This window comes from Lonchura striata, chromosome 5 (genome assembly GCF_050655825.1).
Source record: "Lonchura striata isolate lonStrDom1 chromosome 5, ASM5065582v1, whole genome shotgun sequence".
In the NCBI taxonomy this organism is placed as follows: Eukaryota; Metazoa; Chordata; class Aves; order Passeriformes; family Estrildidae; genus Lonchura; species Lonchura striata.
In genome coordinates this window covers 62,702,569-62,724,161 of record NC_140707.1, presented here as the reverse complement: position 1 = coordinate 62,724,161, position 21,593 = coordinate 62,702,569, and the positions used below count along the sequence as shown (strand labels likewise).

The following is a 21,593-nucleotide window of genomic DNA, read 5'->3' as shown; positions in this document are numbered from 1 at the left end:
ACTGAGAGTTTCTAGCCAGGCAGAGGCCTGGGAAAGTGATGGACCCCATCTTCCTTTGACTGAATCTGAGACCCACACAAACCCCTCAGGGACATCACGTGTCACTGATCTCCATTTAGAATTGAACATCCATTATATCATTGAGCTGTTGATTATTACCCTCTGGATGGGACTACCCAACAAATTCCTCATCTACCAAACAGTTCATCCATCAAATCCATTCCTCTTCAGTTTTAATACAAGTTTTTTTTTGGGGGGACCATGTCAAAGGCCTTACAGAAACAGATGGCATCTGTAGCCCTTCCCTTGTCCACTGGTGTGGTTGTGCCATTGTGGAAGGCCACAATCACTCCATGTACCTTAGCACAGCTTCTAGGAGGATCTGTTCCATTATCTTTGCAGGCACAGAAGTGAATATGTAACAATTTTACTGTGAAGAGTTATAGAAAGGAGTAGGATATGTAAAGTGAAAGCAGAAAATGTAAATTTCAAAATAGGAAAAAAGATGTACTTTTGCCTCAGATTACATTTTTAACCTGTCAGGATTATTGCAACAAGATGCTGTGGACAGTGAAAAAACTCTCAGATGTGAAAAGTCCAAGAAGAAACCATTAAGGACTATTAAAGATATAATTGCTACATCTGGTTAGTTCCTGCATCAGCCACAAATCCCAGGAGGCTGAAAAATATTCTGGGGAATTAGTGTTGTATATTACACTGTTCTCACACTTTTTCTTGGGATCTGTCTTGGACACCATCAAGAATGGCTGGTGGGTAAACTGGAAGCTTGATCTGGTAAAATAAAATAAGGGAGGGTCTTTATGAATTAATCTTGTAAAAAAAGAACCAAATATTCAGGGTATCTGATTATGTATAGGTGTTATTTGAATTTTTCAAATACTGACATTATCAGTGCAAAACACTTGCTATCCTTGTCATATTTCTATATGTTTAAAAAGACAATAAAATTGCTTTAGTAAGATTAATTTGGCACTCTGCACTCTGAGAACCTTTTCATATCACTTTATTTGGAATAAAATAAATTGTGTATTTTTTCCTTTTGTGTAACTGTCCTGCATTCCACAGTCAAAAATGAAAATAGAAAATTAGTTAGTTAAAAGCATAATATATGTTGCTAATCATAAGTTGTTTTGCAAAATGAATTGTACAGTTGCCAATCAAGCAAGCCCACATCTACTCAGCAAAAACTACTTAGGTTTAAGGAGCTGCTCTCTCAGTTTTCTTTTTCTGCTTTTGCTGTGAAAATAGTAAATCTACCACAGTATCATCACTCATGCTTTAGGACAGGACCCTCACTGGCTGAAATCAACAATACTTCTGTTTAGGCATTTAAAATAGTATCAGAGAGTCACGAAGGAGTATTTAGTCCTTTTAGTTGCATGAAAAACCTAATAAAATACTGTATTGCTCAGAAATAAATCAAACTATTTTGCAAAATGTCAGATGCAGAGAAACTTGTAGGAGATGAGATCCCCTTTGAAGCAACATGCTGTTTACTGCTGGTGATAGGCTTTCATTAGCTTTATTAGCTTCAGCTTCTTAATTTGTACTTCTGCCATCAAGTCCTTGTCTCCATTCTTGCACAGACACTCTCTATAGTCTGGGTGCGTGAAGCTTTGTTGCTGTATTTTGCAAACACAGTAGAAAGTGGCAATATTGTTAGATGTGTCCTTGGATGCCCTGTGACTTGCAGCAGCAGCAGGAGTGATGATCTTGTATTTAGTATCAAACAATAGCTCACTATAGCATTTTCTAAACTCGAGTTGGCTTCTCACCATGTCCTAGTACCAAGCTGGCATTTCACAATAGAGGAATCAAATGTCTTTTGGCAACATCTGATGTCATCATTGCTTAGGGCCTGATCTCAGAATTTGGCTGTCATGAGTCACTTCATCTACTCAGTTGTGTAAAACAGAAAAAAATGTGGGCATCAGCAGTGCTGTGACCTTTATACAGTTTTCATCAGATTGAAAGAAGGCAGAACTGTTATTACTCATTTTAAACTGCTAATATATATTGGGCTTTTACAATCCATGAAGCTAATGAGTCTATAACCAGAAATATGCACCATATTACTTAAAAGGAAGTCTCATTTGAACCCAAGAACTCAACAGCAAAATGGGAGTAGAATGTGTTTGGAGAGAAGTGTTGCACCTCATTTTGCACTGTCCTGTCATGGGTGGTGTATTTGCTGGCCTGAGGGAAGGACAATTCCTATCTCCCTTTTGTCATAGTAGCTAGAGTTGCATTGAGAAGCAAAAAACAAAGATCACTTTTGGGTGCAAACATCACATTTGGTATTCAAAGTACAGTTTATGCTGAAGATCTGCTGAAATTCTTCAGAAGAAAATATTCTGTATAATATGCATGTATTACTAATTTGCCAAACCTCTGAGGCAATTGGGATAAAACTGGGGTTTCTTTCACAGCTTGCGATCTGGCCAATCTGGTCTGTTTGTAATATACAGTATCACTTGTGGATCTTGACTGGTATAATAATTGGGTGCTACTTAGGTAATATTTGAACAGGAGTTAACATGTAAGTGAATAATGGGATGATTTCATATGGTGGTCATCAGCCACAGATAGTTATGTGAGGAAAACTGACCAGAGCTTCATATCCTGATCCTTTCCTATATTCTTCTACCTTTAGTAAAGTTATGTTGCTCCTGCTTTCTGTCTCATACAGCTACTGATTGAAGACTAGAATAAAGTGTTTGTATAAGAAAGAAGATTTTTAAATATAAGCATTATATTAGTAAACAGTAGGTGTGAAAATATTACAAAATTAAACAAAGCAGAACAAGTTTAAGATTTCAGAGGTGTCTTCATTGTGAGTTGTGTGTTGATGCCCGAAAGTCCATTCTTTTGGGGACATGCATAACATAAAGGCCTTTCTTTTAATGTTGTCTTTCTGACTATGATAGTTGCATAATAAAATTTTAAAATGTGGTGTTTAAGGATTACAGCAGGAAAAGATTTGACATACTAGCAGTTTGATCACAGTCTGCTAATTGTGCCAGGCTTTCAGTTTCCAAATAAAACTTTTTGTCTGTGTCTTTCTGATGGTCTTTCTTGGAGAAATTGGAGTGGTGTAGTTGAACCATGGAGTTTCATCAGTGAAACTGGGTAGGTCTGTTCTGATCTCTTCCCAGTTGAAGCTGGGGTTGATGAAATCTGCAGTCTCCCTCTGTTACAAAGATCACAGTCATTTCTGCACACCTCATGCTGCATTGTATACACTCAGAACCAGAATTTATCTCTGGCAAGAGCTGTGCTTCCTGAATTATGTTTGGCATGCCTGTTCTCAGTTGTGAAGTATTTATCCATTTCCTGGTGTCAGCTACTGAATCCAAAGGGATTATGGTCCCTTTTAAATAAAATCCAATCTTGTCATCTGCTATTGAATCCAAGAATTATTATCACTTGTTTCATGGGCTTCTTATCAACAGCTTATTTTGGCCTATTGGTCTTGAAACATTTTCATAACACCTCATCAGCACCTGCTTTTACTAATTCATGATGTGGCTGAAGCTGAAGTGAAGGTGGCTCAGCCATCTAGATTGATTTAGATCTATTGCTGACTTAATAATATGAGCAAAAATGGCAGCTGAGCGTCTGTCTGCCTTTTTCTGTAATAAATGTACATAAAGAATCTCTGCATCTGCTAACTGATGCTGCAGATTGCTTTCCCTTCAGTGGAAATCTTTCCAAATGGTCACGGAATCAGCAAGAATAGATGCTTGTGGTTGTTTTTCCTGGCGTGTCAGTGGTGTATGGAGATACATCGTTTCTGCTTCCTCTGTTTCTGTCACTGCAGTTTATAGGTTGGCCATTAATTTTTCTGTCAAATTGCAGTCTGGAGCATATGTGTTATATGGCATCTACAATACATGGCACCTGCATGCTCCATACTGTTTGCTTAGTTCTGTATCAATACATTATCATTATATTTCTTTCACTGATCACTTCAGTTGCTCTTTCGATGAGTTGCATATTTAGACTAGGTCTATTGCTTTAAAAATGTAGGACTTATTTGCTTCCATTCTTTCTGAGATTAATTGTGGGTGCCAAGAATGAAAACTCTGCCGTATAAACATTTTTTTTTTCAATTACTTATCCAGGTAAAGGCAAAACAAAACACTTTTGTATCTGCTGTTCATTCTACTGGGCTCCTTGAATATGTTGATGATCTGTTCCAGCATTTGGGGGCATTATTCCAACAGGATTGTCCTGATTATCTTCGCCCCACTATAGCCCCTCAGTGTTATACCAATGATTTTTTTCTCCTTCCATTATAAATTCTTCAGGGAGACTTAGTTCTGGTGTTCAGTTTTACTGCCTGGACACAGATTTTGTTTGGAAATCCACCATTCCTGGCATCACTCCATGTTGATGATTTCCTTTGTTTCTCACCCTTATTTTGTCTCTTTGTAAATTGTGTTTTCTATATTGTTGTGGAACTCACAAGATCGACCTCTGCTGTCATCTTCCATATGCCACATGCTGAGTAGTAACATGAGAAAACAACACATTTCTTAAGGCTTTAAATTGAGAAAACTGTAACAGAACTGAAGCCTTGTGGCAAGCCAGTGTTCCCAGATGGGAAAGACTACGTTTAAGGCCTTTGGTGCTATTAATTTTTAAAGGCTGCAAAGAATGAATAAAATGTGAGTGAGGCCTGATGGCTGACAGGGATGGAGGGGCCTGAGCTAGCTGTGGTACACCAGTGCCCCTGACTTCTCCCCAGCTTCATTTTGGAGCAGTCTCGTCATGAGGTCAGGGAGGCATTTCCATTGGGAATAGACCTGCCAAAATCTGCCTTTACACTCTCGTGCTGTGCTGGCAGAAATGTGGTGCTCAGCAGGCAAAGGGGAGGGGCTGTAACAGAGACGTTTGCACTGGGAGAAGTAGGATTCAGGTGCAAGGATGCTGAGCTATTTTGAGTGGTTTTCACTCCTTTTAGCCCATTTTGATTAGCTGATATCTGAATGCAATATTTTTTACAAATTTATGGTGAAATGTAATCATTCTTTGTTGCAATTTTGTCTATATTTACAAACTTCCAGTTCCCTGAATGTCAGAAGTAAACATGAGAGGCTCATTGCTTTAACAGTCTCTTCAGATAATTGTCTACCCTAAGCCCCTCTTTCTTGCTTCATTTCTTTATCAAAATCATCCTACATGCTCTCTAGTTTTCTCTGGGGCTTTCCTGCTGCCTACTCTATCTGTGCCTGTATTTTTGCCCTTTCTCATCCTTGGTGAACTCAACTGAACAACATTCATTGCCCTGAGTTTGAACTTGGTCCCTAAGGAAAATTGCAGTGGATGGTTCTTTTACTAGGCCTCTGTTTTGGGTGCTGACCTTCAGTGTTTTTTCTCTTCCATGTAAGTGTTGTAACCAGCTTTTTACATTTAGCCTACTACGTTATATTCAATAAAATGTGACCCCTAAATTCAACTGTATTATCAGACAGATTTCTTATTCCTATTTATAAATGTCACTGTTTATTTTGGTGTGCTGTCAAACTGCAGTTCTCCTTTTCCCCACATCAAATTTTACTTGTTTTGCATAGACCCCATGTTTCAGAATAGAAAATAATTGACTTTTAGGGTCACTCAGGGAAGATATTTTGTTTTCCCAGGTTTCTGGGTGGGGCACTTCAGCCAATCACATTTGTTGAAGATGTCTCAGACATTTGAACTTGACCCTATTTCCTGCCAATAACACCTGGCAAGAGAGCTACATAAGTTAAATTGCAGATATATTTAAGATTTATTTTAGGTAAAGCGTGTTTGTAAGATGTTTGTGTGCCAAGTTATGTCTGGAGTAAACTTTTATAGCAAGCACTAAATCAGAGGCAAGCAGTACAGAAAGAATTGTAAAGGGGAGTGAAATAGAAAGGCTGACAGATCTGTAACTATAATAAAAATGGTTGTGGAGAATTCTATGGCATTAACTTAGATAATTGCCAGAGTCGTAAAATCCAGATTTTTCTGTCTTCAAGACTCCTGGGAGCTGCTGGAGAAGAAGAAAATTGAATGTAATGGTTCATATATAATTCAGAATTTTGTTGCTTTTTGTCATTCTCAAAAGAGTAAAAGTGACCTACTTTCTATATGTTGTAGTTTAGTGGGAAATTCCCCCGACTCCCAGTGTTAGCATGCTTGTTCTCCTCTTAAACAGGTGCTAACTCCCATCTCTGCTTTACTACTGCTGGCATAGTATGTGCTAAATGTGTTGTGACATTCTTTCCTCTCAGTGTACAGTGGAGATGGTTGTACTCCTTCCCAAATTCCAGTTTTGTTAAGCTTCTGGGATTAATGTGGTATCTAAATTAATTTTCTGTATGTTAGTTGTCAACCACAGTAGAAGTAATTAAATAACAAGCTCTCCCTAAGACTGATGTTTTTAGAATTAGTAAGTTATATATAATGGTTACTTAAGAGAGAAAAAAAAAAAGATAAAGCACAAAGACATGGATAAAAAAGCACCACTTCTTTATTTGTTACAATATATATTTGGAATAAAGTGTGAAAGAATAATTAGAATTGTTCTTGGAACTCAGACAAGAGTCAGTATTAGTTCCATTGTAAGAATGGATTAGAACTGGAAATATTTCAATCCAGAAAGCTTCTTCTATTCCATGTTTACAAAATCCAAGGAGGACAATCTAAGAAATCTGGGTGAAGAAAACTACAAAATTAGACTTAAGGTTACACATCAAGGCTGTCTCCATTTACAGTATGCTACAGAGAATATGCAGCCAACCAATTCTGATCCTGCCCTCCAAGAGAAGCCAATATTAGTTTTCTGGATCTAGCTCTATGTGGAGGAAAAGGAGATAAATTTAATGAGTTATACTTTTCCATCATGTTGTGGAACTTATCCATTATTGAGGAAATTCTTCAATTTTTTCACTTCTTTTCCTCTTCCCTTCATAGATAGAGACAGATAAGAGAATATGTTAAACCTCTTTTTGCTGAAATAGGAATTTATTGACCAATAAGGGATTCTGGGTTGTAGGATGGACAGTGCTCTAGTTGCTTTTCCAAAGAGAATTTGCTACACAGTTTGATTCTCAGGTGTACCTACATGAAGCAAAACAAAATAATGCTTTTCATTAAATGAAATGTATCCTTTAGACCTGTTTGTGGAGAAATATTTGAAAAACAATCATGGTTTTCTTTAGCCATGTTCTATTTAGTTATTCATTTGAAGTAAGCTATTTCTTCCAGCTATGGATATTAGACCAGTTAGCAAGAGAACTTATTCATCTAGTTTTACTTTTTAAATCCAAATCTTAGGAGTTGGGAGTTTTGTTCCAAAGGGAATAAATTTACATATGCAGGACACGTTGTTCAAGGAGCTAATACTTACAGTAAACAGAGGTTGCTTAACTGTTGAGTAATGCTACAATAGTTATTTCCAATATTTTGCAAGAAACAATGTTCATGCAATGTTTTACCACTAGCAATTTGTTAGTGTTTTTAATTTAATGCCAAAAAAAATTTTAAGTGCTGTAATTTCAAAAACATTGAGCATCACATATTGGGGACTATACCTCTTTATATTTTTGTGAGGTAAGACATACTTGAAAGAGATGCAGTGTTTTTTCTCCCATTAATGGTACTTTAAAATCTAAACAGTGTGGGAACACTCTTGTGACCTCACAAATAGTAAATTATATCCATTGAAAGCAGATGCATGTGTGTGCAGCTTATGTTACAGATTTAAGGGAAAGTAAAAACAATGCTTAAAAGAAATCTTTCTCCAAGGAATTATGTCAGGGAGGCAGATACAATGTAGAGTGGCATTATTTTGTCTTCTGTTTTTGGAGAAGTGATGTGTTTACATTATAGTCAGGTCAAAATTAGCAGTACTACAAATCCATATGCAATTCTTTGTCCAGTGTATTGCATTTATTGTGATTAATATTTGAATAGAAAAAGTTATAAAGTGAATGAAAATAAGTTATCTGTAAAGTTTCCCTGCATCTCCATCACTCCAGATCCTATAAACACTCAGAATACTGCTCTACTTAATGTATTTCTTTGTAGCTCAACAGTATTGCTAGAAGTTTTCCTTTCCACTGGAAATAGGATGCAATTTCGTAGTGGAGGTCAGTTTTAGCAAACATTCCCATTAATGCAATTCTCATCAAGTTCTTCCATTTGAGATAGAAGCAAGTTCTTATTTTAAAGAGGGATAACTGATGGATAAAGTGGATGAAATTCTTTTGAAATGTCTTACTTTTGTTAAGTCACAGAGAGAAGCAAAAGGTTTTACCTCCTGTGCTTTTGCTTTCTCTACTGCTCTGACATTTATGTAGGTATGGATGTCTATATAGGCATTCACATATTCAAATGTCTATATTGAATAGAGACATAGTCCTCAGTTAGATTTGATTAAAACTTACTTTTCTCTAATTAGACATCTGAGTCCGAAATGCTTTAGCATGAATATTCTGAATGCTCTAAGCATGAATATTCTGAAGGGAAGCAGGAGTTTCCCAACATTTCTTCCACTGGTTTAACAACTGTTAATTTGCTGGTGCAATCCTCCCATTATTACCTTCTTTAAGAATAGCAACATAATTTTTGGCCTGAAGTTAGTAAATTCATGTGTATTTTTTCATGTGGTATAATCTTGTGCATACGCTACATACACTTTTTTTTTTCCACAAACGTATCTACATTGCATTAGCCTGTTGTGGGTTTTCATTCAGTTCCAAGCTGATTGGTCTTTGTCTGCTTCATTTTGTTAAAATCTAAATAAAACTTTAGGTGGCCCTTTGGAAGGCTTGCCTTCAATGAAGACCTAGAATTTAAAATATGAGACATATTAACTGATTATTATTTCCATCAAACTCACTCACTCATCAAATTAACATCCATTTGTGGAAGTTCAACTATAAAAGTAGTTTTCACCATAATTCCTTTCCTCGTTTCTCTAATCATTAATTTTTTAGCAACTATGAGCAGAACCTGTATCAGGGAATCTGTGTGGCTACACCTGTAATTTTGAATACAGAAACCCCAGGAAATATTTAGGTATTCACACTAATGTCACCCTCTAGATCTTGCTTTGCAGACAATCTGTTCCTTTAAAATACTCCACATATTTTTTGATGAAGCATCCTCAAAAGAAGACTGGCTTTCCATACACATGGTGGTGCATGGAAAAATATAGGTAATGGTTTATCAGACACCTCATTAAATTTTTGATGAAATGCTGGCTTGTTAGCTTAAAGGCAAAGTATGAAGCCATGTCTTGTAACATGGAGAAAGAGCACAGTACTAATACAATCACATGAGGGAAAGAAGCCTGTGCAGGAAACCTGTGAATTTAGCCAAAGAGGCAGGTTAATTGTGATGAAGTTGCTGGCCAAGACTGTGCTTTGGGGTGGAAAAGTGAACACACAGTTTTCTGGAAAATGATTGTGAGAAGATGAAGACATGCTGAGCAGGACAGGTTCCAACCACCCAAATGCACATCAGGGGTGTGAGTGCTTGGGAAGATATCTACAGCAGTGCAAGACATGATGTAATCACAGATGCAGAATGAAATATCTATTCTTTGTTGTGAAAAATGGTCCAACATCCTTTCTTTGGTGTTGTTAAAAGAGCTTAAATAGAAAGCAAAGGAAGATACAAAATAAAAGAGCAGAAATTAGTGCAAAAAATGCGAAGTGGTGAAGAGGAGCTAATGAGGTGGATTGAGAGGTGGAAATGGTGTTCATGAAATGAAAATAGTACTTCCATAGAAATTATATATGAGAATGAAGGGAGTGAAATGAGAAAGCTGAATGTAATTCCATTATTGTGGAACTGAATAACATTAAAGCAAAAATGAAAGAAATGTCAAGGAGGTAGCAGATAAAAGAAAGGTTGTGTTAGGGTGGTGTGTCACTGAGGAAATAATTTTCACACTTGACTGGTGTATTTTCTCCAGTGTGTTTCACTGCTTATTGCCTTTCAGAACTGATAGCTTTCTGATACTGGATGTCAGAATATTTTGTTCCAGAAAGGAAAGATTTGCTGATAGGATTTCATATACTTGTTTTGTGTACCATTTCTTGCCTTCCTCCTACTGCCCTTAAAACCTCATGTAATGCTGGTTTATACATCTCCTCTTAAAGAAGCACTCAATATGAGCGTGTTATAAAAGTATGTTACAGAGTTTGCCAACACTTGAGGGCAGGAACACACAGACATTTTTGAATACTTTGGTTTTAATTTAGCACTAACTGGAACATACCTCTTATCCACAGTGTTATTTTCTTTAGAAAAGAACATTGGTTTCATATACAGAACAAAAGAATGATCATTAAAACCCATCTGTGGGCCTCTTTAATAAGCAGAAGCATGAGATATCCCAGAGAGCTTTTGCACAGCAGTACATTGAAACTTCACGTTGGGGAAGTATGCAATGCTCAAAGATTGCTGGGAAGTAAGAAGGTAGAAATCCTTAACTATTAACCAACTGAACCAATAACCAACTAAAACTCAGTCCACACTCTAGCAGATATGAATAAGTGTCCTTTGATACTGAATTCCTACAGTCCCTGACCAGTAGCAATGAAGTGTTCATATTTGCACATCTAAACACTTATGAGGAACTTCCTCTAGAGGTGTAGAAATACATTTGACGTAAATAGTGAAGCCTTTTCAATATCCACTTGACACACACATATTTTTCCACCAGTGGACATTGCTTGCACCAGTACAGCTGTGAAATACACAAAGAAAAGCTGGTCAAGAAAACAAAAAAATTACCAAGCAGGAATACAAATTTTGGAGCATGAATTATGAAAAATTCTTATCTTCCACGTGAGAGGATGCTAGAAAATGTTATTATTTTAGATTTAGTTGCATAGGAGCTGGTAAAATTCAGATTTAGATGTTAGGGACACATATAAACACTTTACCATGTGATAAAGAATTGTACTTGATATACAAACCATTATTAGTAAAATTAAAAAGAGCTGGTCACCCTGTTTTTCTGAGTTGTCTGTGAGGTTAAAAAAAGTCCAGAACTGCACCATTTTGCTGTTGAAAATGAGTGACCTTCATATTTCTTTTCATTAAGGTAAGTGTATATGAAAGAGATAAGCTAGAATGTCAACTAGAAATATGTCATCTATGGCATGTGGGTTGTTCATATCCAGGTTGTTGCCAAGCAGAAAATGCAAACTAAATGAAAAGCCACTTCTCCATGGTGAAAGGTGGAAGAACCTACCTTGCATTTGTGGCAGGACTAGATTATGTACTATAAAAGACTGCTGTATTTTACCCCTTGATCTCTAGAATACTGTAAGAAGGAAGAAAATATGGAGAACCTTGAAATTCAGAGCCAATTATTCTTCCCAAGTTTTGCATGGTTCTCATGATGGTGAGTAATGGGTTGCTGTTCTGCACAGCAGCACAGCTGTACAGCTACTGGATTTGCTTCAACAAAACATCAACTTTTCAGTAAAAAATTGGCTGCAAGAAGATAACAGATGTACAAAAGAAAATAGGGAAAGAATAATTCTTAACATCTTTATATTTTGTTTACTAGAGATTTTTAAAGGGAGAAAAAGCTTAACTGTTATGGCAAGTTGATATTTTTGCCCTTATAAACTATTTTTATTGTACTCATTTGTTCATATTATTGTACCACAGATAAGAGCACTGTTGTTGCAGCTTGGCAGGTTCATATTCAACCTTCCTTTTCCAAGTACTTGTATCTTTGGTACTATTTAAGTGGCAACAGAAGCTGGCAAGAATCTATGGCTGCACTAATTCCCAAATATGGGCTTGTAATTCCTGTTTGGGGTTATAGTCAGAGAAATAGAAAAGGCACAGGATCTAGGAATAGAGACATAATCTCAGAAATGTTACAGAAGGAGAGGTCATTATGCCCTTTAAGTGAAGCTGTGACTGGAAACGTTCAGGATTTGCTGTCCCAGTAAATTTATTGTCCTCATTACATGAACTCTTTGTGGGCACCATACAAACACATAACAGAAAAGCTGTCTTCTGCCCAGAAAAGCTTATTTTCTAATTTACAGCTTCTATAAGCAGCTACTGTCCACAAGAATCTCAAAAGGTTGCTTTCTCTTAACAGTGCATTAGGGTTTTCACTGAGGCAAGTGCTGAAGTCGGGCAGTGCTGACCTGCACGTGCTGCCGAGTGTTTTCACTGGAGTGGCTCTGGTGCTCACACTCCATCCTGGTCCTGCCAGTGTCATAAAATCTGGTTTTGCAGAGGCATGGAAGGGCAGTGATACTTCCTGAGAGCATCTGCCCAGTTCTGCAACACTTTGACAGTCAGGGACATCTTGAACCAGAAATAATGATGTGGGTTGAGGTGTCTTTGCCTCAGTGGATTTCTCTTCCATGAACTTTTCTATTGAACCCGTGTCATCTACATCTGGAGCACAGTGTTTTAGTCCAAAATTACATATTATTGTGAATGTGCCTTGTTTTGCTTGTTTAGAGGCTGGTTCCTGCAAAGTTTCCAGGGTAGGAAAGTAGTGCTTCTTAGGACATGAAGTACTTTCTTGGGATGGGCCCAGATAAAAGATGTAAACAAATGCACACTTTTTTTACAGCAAAAAAAAAAAATTATTATTATTATGATACTGCTGAAAACTATGCTTTTAAAATTATTTATTTTAGTAATTAAAAGCTTCTATAGGTGATAGCTAACCAATATAATGTCAGGAAAAGTCACTAGTGATGGGAAAACCCCAAAAAAGACCAGCAAGGAAGAGCTTCTAAACTATTGTTCTGCCTAGAAGATCCTGTGTACATAACCAGATAGTCTCATTGCTCACAGCCTTGGAAGACAAGAAAAGTTTGTCTTTTGTTTATGCACCACTGGATTTTTTACTTATAATGGTTGAGGAATTACATCACACAAGGTTTTTATTCTCCATCTCTTTTTTACAATTCACTTTTAGATATGGTATGTCTACAGCATAGTTACAAAAATTATTTAAATTAACCTACCCAGAACATCATTCTGCTGCAGCTAAACTGTGCAACTGGACTCTCAGTTTACTGCCAGCAGCAATGTTTCCTCTCCACTGTGGTAAACTGCCAAGTAAACACACATCTTAACTTCCAAAGGTGACCACAGGAGTCTTCATTTGCTACTCTTTTTTTAAATGTAATTTTCACTACTTGAAAATTTGAATGAGCAATTGATCAGAAAGAGGGCATGGATTGAAACATTTGCGTATCTTACAAGTAAAGTTTTGCATGTTGTACAAACAGAAATTCACTCTATAGTTTCACATGAATGCTTAAAATAATTATTAAACAAGCCTTTGTTTTCATGCTGGGTTGAGGTTTCCTTCCACATCTGTAGTAAATTGTCCTAAGGAACATTGATTCAAAAGAACTAGATTTTAGTAGCATGGTTAGCATAGGCAGATGAGTCATGAAGGAGATTACTATTATAGTTGATGTCAGGAAAAAACCCCCAGTTTTATGTATTATGTTTCAGCAAGTAAAATACATTAAAAAATTGGTCTCTTTAACAAGATCATCTGGTTTCACTAAGTCTTATGCCACCCTTTGAGCAGTCTACCTTCTATGTCTGAAGGATGAAATGCTAGAATATAAAAAAATGTTAGTTTATCTGCCAGTATTATTGCCACTTGACAATTTTCCAGCATGTGATTGATGGTCAAGGTTTCTGCATCATATTATAATAATTCCAGGTGACTTTTTCAGACTGCATTTAAAAAGAATGACATCTGATGTAATTTAATGAGCAAATTGTCCTTTATCTAAACAGCGGTTTCTGTACCACCAGTTTTTGCAGGCTTTCTCTCCAAGCAGCATAAATAATTGTAATTTCTGAGGTATTCCTTTACCTTTTTTTGGGACATCATCTATTTTCCTGGTGGTGAGGGGGAGCTGTGTTACACTGTTAGAAATTAAGACAATCTATGTTACAAGAGAATTCTTTTCTTCATAGCATTATTTTGCAAAGTGTGGATGCATGGCAGGAGAATTATGTTATTTTTTTAACTCAAGGCAGATAGTGTATAAAGGGAAAGTTCAGTGGGAGCCCAATTTGAGCAGCTGGATTATACACCAGGATTTGAAGAAATGATATTGCTATGATATAGGAGGAAAACCCAGTGAAAGAAATTATATTAGTCTTTGCAGTCTTGCAAAGAAGAGTGATGTATATAAAAAAGCAGCTAAATAATTGTGGAAGTTATGCTTTGACATTTGTGTTGTTCTCTCTTAATTCTACATATGGACACATGTAACTATGGCAGGTGAAGTCAACTTTTTGGAAACAACTCTAAATAAAGTTCTGGTTTCAGCTGCAAATGCCAAATATCATCCTAGTGCTGTTTCTGATTTCTGTCTTGCATAGTAAATGGGCATTGGCAAAAATCCAGAGAGTAATAATGTAAGCTTGATTTTCAGTTTTGGGTTAGACACATAAGGAAAATATTTCTGATCTATAATATAATTTGAAAACCCAATTTAGACAAGAATTAAATATTCTATCCATATCTGATTTGCTTTTTATTGATGATCTATAGATGATGTGGCCATTATTTCTGTGAAAAAACTGCTCAGTTTTCTTCAAGCATTTATCCCTATGCTGTTTTACCATCTGTTGATGAATATGTGTAAATATTGTTATTGTAAAGATACTCTCTAGTCTAGCCTGTAATGTGTGATCCAAATTAAATCTTGGCTCTCTGGGGAATTGGTGAATTTTAGTGGTTCTGAGTATATGTGACTGAGAGTGTGTATAAACACCACAAACCACCAAGGTCATATTTATTTATTTATTTATTTGCTTTGGAGACCCTGCCCTACTTGGGGAGGGGGTGCTAGAAATCTGGGTACATGAGGTAAGTCCTCCTTACATATGGAGTGAATTAGGAAAGGCTGAGAGAGAAAAATACTGCATTTTCCAGTGTCCATCATTATGAAAGTGGAATATGTGTTAAGCAGCTGCCAAATTTACATGCTGAGCAGAATACTGACAGTAAGCTTGTCATCTTTAAGTTGCTCATTTTACCAATATGTTTCTCTTTGGTCTTGATGGAGGGAAAAACTTAGGCAATCTCAAATATATTAAGTAGTGAAGCACACCAAGTTAGAATTCTTTAAATGGAAAATTTAGCCACATTAATAGTGCATCATCTTTTTTCTATTAAGAAAAAAAAATAGCAAAGGTTACAGGACAAAATTTAAATAAAACAAAGTTAAATAAAGACAGAGTGGCCCCATGGTGGGAAAAGAATTAGCCTAAAACAGCTTGAGAGGAAACAAACACATAGCAGGTCTATTTTCTGTATCTGTAAATAAATACAAAATTAAACACTGAAAATTGACCTAAGAGGCTGTCCTTGATTTTGGAGGAGATAAATCATTGGAAATGTCAGAATAGCAATAGGCATATATCAGGTGTAGGTGAAAAAAGAACTAAATTTTTAAATACTATTCAGAAAAGTATTTAAAATAACACCATCTTTTGAATTATAGTTGTCTACACTATATAATTCTCAGTAACTAAAGGAAAACAAGGGAAGGTCTTACTTTTCTGCATTTTTTTTTACAAGATGAAATTAGGCCATTTTTCCAAATGTCTCTTTACAGATATATCCAGTTGGGCAAGCCAAAAGGGTATTCTGCTGTTTCATTGAATAGAGCTCTTTGTAAATTTAGCACACTACATTAATATAGTATTTGGCTAAGCAGATACCTGAACTGATGCAGAGAAAGTAGATGAAATATACTAAAATATAATATCTTGTTGCTTTCGCTTGTGCTGAGAAATATTTGTCTCACTGAAATGTGAGATTCTAGTGTGAACTGAAATTAAGAGTAGGAAAACATCTAGGACTTAATTTTCAAAGATATAGAAAAAAATGAATGCAAAACATATTCTGTGAACCAACCATATAATTCCAATATGAATAATGAAATAAATTTTAATGGTATTACTAGAGTGTGAATTAAGCAGCTCCCAACTGATTAAAATGACACTGTGCACTTTGAAAAAAACACTGAATAAAGCATCAGATTGGAAACCTTGTGAAAGGTTGTGATCAGAGAAATAGTCCTGAATTCTGATCAAGTATATAGTAAAGACAGGCCTGAATCAATGTCCTTTGTACCCTTATCCAAAGTAAACCAAAATGCTGAGGTATGTGACGTTCCTGTTGTTAGTGTATCACTCAGAATAACTTCCATGATTCAAATTAATGCATTATGAATACAGCTGGCTTCTATTAGGAACTCGATGTCCCCTCTTCTGGACAGCAGAAATTATTTCAACTGCATACCCTGCATGCTGGCATAAAAGAAACATTTTCACTTACTCTCTCAGTTCCGCAGTTTAACTCAAAGTGTTTCTGCTAAATATAAACCAGGTTTTCCACTAGCTTTTTTATATTTTTGATTTCTCAGTATTTCTCAGTATTTCTCTTGATTTGGCAGGTGAGTCTGTTTATGGAGGCACTGACCACGATTACCTTCTGTTGGTCTTGCTTTTACAGGAAGCAATCAGAACTTTGTAGAATCAGGGTTTTTTCTTAAATTTCCAGTGTTCTTCTAATTGAGAGATGAAGAGAGACAGAAGGCAGAAAACTTGATGGCTTTTTAACAAATACATTTTTAAAGTGCATTAAAGTAACAGCAACATTCTTAATTGAAACTTTTTAAAAGAAACATCAAATTTGTTCTTATCTGCTAAAGTACTATAAAAAACAACACTCTGAGAGCTAGTAGTCTAAATATGCTAATATAGAATGGTTCTAGTTTAGGAATATAAAGCTGGTGAGGTTCAGTCTCAGGTTGCCTCTTGAGTCACTGCTGTGATCTACAAAATAGCTACAAAAATTTGTTTTTTCCGGTTTCAGCTTTATCTGAAGCATTTTGGTGTAAGGATTGTAGGGGAAAAGTACAGTTCTTCTAATAAGACAAAAACTGACAGAACTGATTTAACTCAAAAATAAGCAAAAATTGCTGTGAATTGGAATGAAATGTAAGTATTGGCACTAGCACAGCTTGTTTTAGTGCTACAATTAGAACGAGTCTGCAGCCTTCATGTATCCAAACTGACATCAGTCTGGAATGACTTTTCCAGAAAGAGCAGCATGGTGAAGAACAGAGTAATGTGTAGGCATCCTCAGCAGTGGCATGCCAAACAATGAACCATGTGGTTCCCTTGTTCAGTTTTTAAAAAAGAAAATGCTACAACATGATTGTATTTTCCTACATCCATCCAGAAGTCTGGACACCATGCGGAAGTGTGTAACTGGGATACATGTTTAAGAAAGATCTATCTTACACTATGGTATGAAATGGTCTCATGATTTGTAAATAGTTTTCCCGGATTAATTACAATCCTGAATTCAGGAATATTTTAAATCACTCTGATTATATAGATAGATTGTAGTCTTTACATGTATGCATATGATATACATAATTAGAGAAATGTGCTTCATTCAAACCAACTGCAATCATGAAATTACTTTTTCCCATTAAACTTTACACGAGGCTGTGATTACATCCTTTTTATTTTTAATATAAGTTCCCTGCAATTCCCAAGCTCTCAAATGTTTCAAACCAGCTGTAGTAGTAGGACTTTTAATTATACTCTTGCTTAGTGAGTGACATAGCTCTTTCTCAGTTTGAATTAGCCCTGGAAAAACAGATAGGAGTAATGTGAACTAAAAAACCAAATGCAGAACAGCTGTGGACAGAAATGAATGCCTTGATTGAAAACACTCCCCTGGTAGTTTTCTTGAATGTTGCTATGGTATAAAAATGACGTTTTTACTATAGGTTTTCTAAAGTGACAGGTGTCATTTAGAGCACCTTTCCTGTGCTTTTACCTTTAATTTTGAAAACTATGTTGTTAGTTTGCAATTTACTTCTATATATTGTAAAAGACAGCACATTATTTTTCGTACAGTGACTATGTGTAAATTTACTGTGTGTAAAATACATCTGGACAAAATCTTTTCTGGGGAAGGGTCTAACCTGTATTGGGTATAATTTCTGATGATTTAGATGTGATTAATAAGCTTCCTGTAATTGAAAAATAAACAAACTATAAAATTATTGAACTGAGACATCAATTAAAAGTGTATTTTTGATAAATTGTATTTCTCTTTTTAAAAATTTTTAATTTTGAAAATACAAACATTTTGCTTTAAAAGTATAACTTGTGCCACTACGAATATGCCAATTTTTAATTGAAAATTTAATATTTGATGCATTTTTACTTAGGGTAGAGCAGGTTAATAGTACCAGAAAAATGACCTGAGCCTTATTTCCATCACAGGAGCAATTCTTCAGTGCCATGGGAGTTTTTAGAAAATAAACAGGAAAAGTGTAACAAAGCCACCAAAACAAGTCTGTCTTCAAGTATGGTCTTTGGAAATAACACTTCCACTTTCCCAGGTGCTGTTGGATTGTTGACTGTGTCAGCAATAGCTCAGAATCCAACAGATTCTGGGTTTGGTACTTCTTAGCTCAGCAGCACTTTGTGTAACCAGCCACACAACATTGAAACAAACAACAACTCAGGGCAAGAATCCAGAACAGTTGCAAAAGCATAGATTTTTCTCTGTGTTGAAGTAGTTGTTTCATTGCTTAGCATGACTTTTTATAACTGGCTGTGTTTGTAAATTCACTTTCTATCAACTTTGTCTTGTTCATACTCAGGATTTAGCCAAGTGTTCAAATAGACAGCACAAATCTCTGTTGACTTCCATAGCTAACCACTGAACATGAACTGAAATTTAGAGACTTGCTTTTATTATCAGCATGATATTAGCCTGAGATAAGTGTTAAAATGCTTGCTGGGTACTTGGGATGATTAGAGACATGCCCCTGCAGAGTCGGCTGACAGAAACTGTGGCAGCATGTGGCAGAAAACTTCAAGTTCTTTGGAATGGCAATATTTTGGAGGAGTGATAGTACTTTTTTCAGCTTAAAACCTCTTAAGGATGTCCTTTACTTTGGGAGGTTGAAAGTATGTACCAAACTCTCCCTGTAGAATCAAGTGGGAAAAATTTCTCTTGGAGGAATTCAATCCAAAAATCTAACTCACTTATGTTGACTCTGTTCTGCTGGAGGAACGTGTCTCTCTTAACCAGTTACAGAAGGTGTCACAAGCAGCTAGTTTAGGTACCTAACTCTGATACTTGGCTTGGGAATATGTGTAAAATACCCAGAGCAGTGTTTCAAAGACATTTTGAATGGTGTGGTGTCGTTTTTGTCCATCTCACGGGACATACTACCAAGCTCTTTTTGAAATCTCTGACTTAATTCTTGAACGTGTAGCACTGCTAGTGCTGAATACTCTCTTTCCATATTTTTTTTATGCATAAGAAAAAGCTTTTTATAAACCTATGTAGGGCTTTTGGATCAAACAATATCACTACTCAGAGATTAAATTCTGGATTCATGGCCAGATTTTCAATTCCATGAAAGGTTATTGCAGTCTTCTAGCTGGTATTAATAAATAAATCACTATAAAAAATAGCTAAAATCAGAAAATTTCAGTTCATGCAGCATATATGGCTGATATTTCTGTCACCTGTAGCTTCTTAAAGATTGATAAATTTCGGATTTTTATGTTGCAAGATAGGCTTCATGAAGCTATACTAGAGAAAGAATGGAGAAATGAAGGTAAATGTGGATTTTGCAATTACATCTGAGCATAAATCAGTTTGCTTTATATTGCTTTCAAGTTTTCTGTTCTCTTATTTTAGATTAAAATGAACTAGTTTAAACACAAACTAGTGCAATTATGAAGAAAAATTATTGTTCTTTGCTTTTTGTGCTTTGATAAAAGTGATGCAGTTTTCTAAAAATCAGATTTTCAACCTGAATGCTTAGGCTATTTCAAGCAAAGGTTCAGCAGCTAACCTTTCACCACCAGAATTTAAACTTGAAGTAATACCCTCTGTCCAGGCTGTCTGAATGTGAATTGACCATGTTTTAAAAGATCCTAAAAGTAGGTTACAAAAATGCTGCTTTCCTAGGTCTGTTTGATTGAAATGGATTTCTGTGTAGTATTTTCAGAATCCTTCACCACAGTTAATTTTTCCCTGGAATCCTATAGCCATTTGCTTTTTCAGCTGAAGCAAAACAAAATAAACAATGCAAAATTGTCCTGAAAATGAACACTGACAAGAAAAGCCCAGCTGCTGTAAGAAGAAACTTAATTCTTACTGGTGTAGGGATAAATCACAAACTCTAAAGGGCTTTCCTAGGATACATCCAGAGAGGAGTGGGAGGACAGTCATTGCCTTCCTTACTTAGGCAGCATGAGAAGGACAGCTCAGCCAGATCTTGGACATGAAATTTCTTCCCACTAATGAGAACTATTTTTAAAGCACTTAGAATGTTTTGTTAGCTATAGTAATAATAATGGAGTTATTAATATAGCTTCAGTCTGTCTAGACAGATATATATCTAGCTGAAAATGATGAGAACAAAAAGAAGAGAAACAGATTTATTTCTGAATTCAAACATCTCTAATTCCAAAAGTTTCACTGAGTTCCCACCACCCACCATGCTGAAATGACAGTAGTGTACCAGAAGTTGGCAGAACATGATGCTTATGGCAGGGATGCACCGTTACTTTTTTGGATTGCACCAAGCACTCACTGTCATGTTTAGCAGCCAGGGCTCAAAGGTTGCTCAAAGGCCAGAACTGATATCAAAAGTCAGGTGGCTATTTGTTACACAAATAGAACTAGAATTTGGTGTGAACCAAGCAGACGGGTCCCCAAATGTGAGAAATGGATTTGTAAAGGATTTTCAAAACCTGACTGAAAGCTCACACAGTCTTGTACATCTGTATGTAAACTCTGGTATAAGGTGTGCTAACTTAGAAAGGCCATGGAATAGAGATGACATTGTTGAGAGAGAGATTGAACTAGAAACAAGTTTCAAACTATGGCAAAAAGACCAGACATTTTAGAGAACTAGAACTGTGAAAGTTGAATTATAGCAAGACCACATGGGGTTAAAAAAGAAGTGTTAGCAGCATTGTGTGGCAAAAGCTAATAGGCTGAAAAACATTTATAAGGTATTGTAACCAGGAAATGGGTTGGCTTCTGATAGAATGGCATTGAGTTTTACATCTCTTATGTCTCACCCTTCTCCGAGACTGACAATGGAATAAAATCTTTTAAAATGTCTCTCAGTTGCCCCGTCTCTGTAGAGCTGGGAGTTTCCAACACCCACATTCCTGCAGATGAGCACAACCCATCTGTCCTGTCCCCACTAGAGACCTATGGCCCTGTACCTTTGCACCTCAGGCCAAGCAGCCTCGCAAGCTTTCATCCTTCCAGTGCAAGTGCTTGGTTCCCCCTGCAGCAGCCACGTTCCCTCAAGCTGCAGGTGATCTCCTCCAAACCTGTGCTGTATGTGACTGCCCACCCGCCGAGATGTCCACGTCCTTCCTTTGCTCGAGAAGAAGCTTTTCGTCTGGGAGAAGCTCCCTCACGTCAAGCAGCTGCCTCAAACTTTTTTGTAGAGCAAACTGCCCTCTTCTTGCCTAAGGTGCTGTTTTTCCCC

General features: G+C 36.4%; 1 long non-coding RNA gene across 1 annotated transcript in view; it reads left to right on the top strand.

Annotated features, from left to right (window-relative positions):
* LOC144246470 (uncharacterized) overlaps positions 1–21,593 on the top strand; it is a 73,479-nt gene extending 51,886 nt beyond the window's left edge. Inside the window, exon 3 of the long non-coding RNA XR_014955767.1 lies at positions 1–21,593. This exon is cut by the window's left edge and continues 32,258 nt beyond it. This is a non-coding gene — a long non-coding RNA (uncharacterized LOC144246470).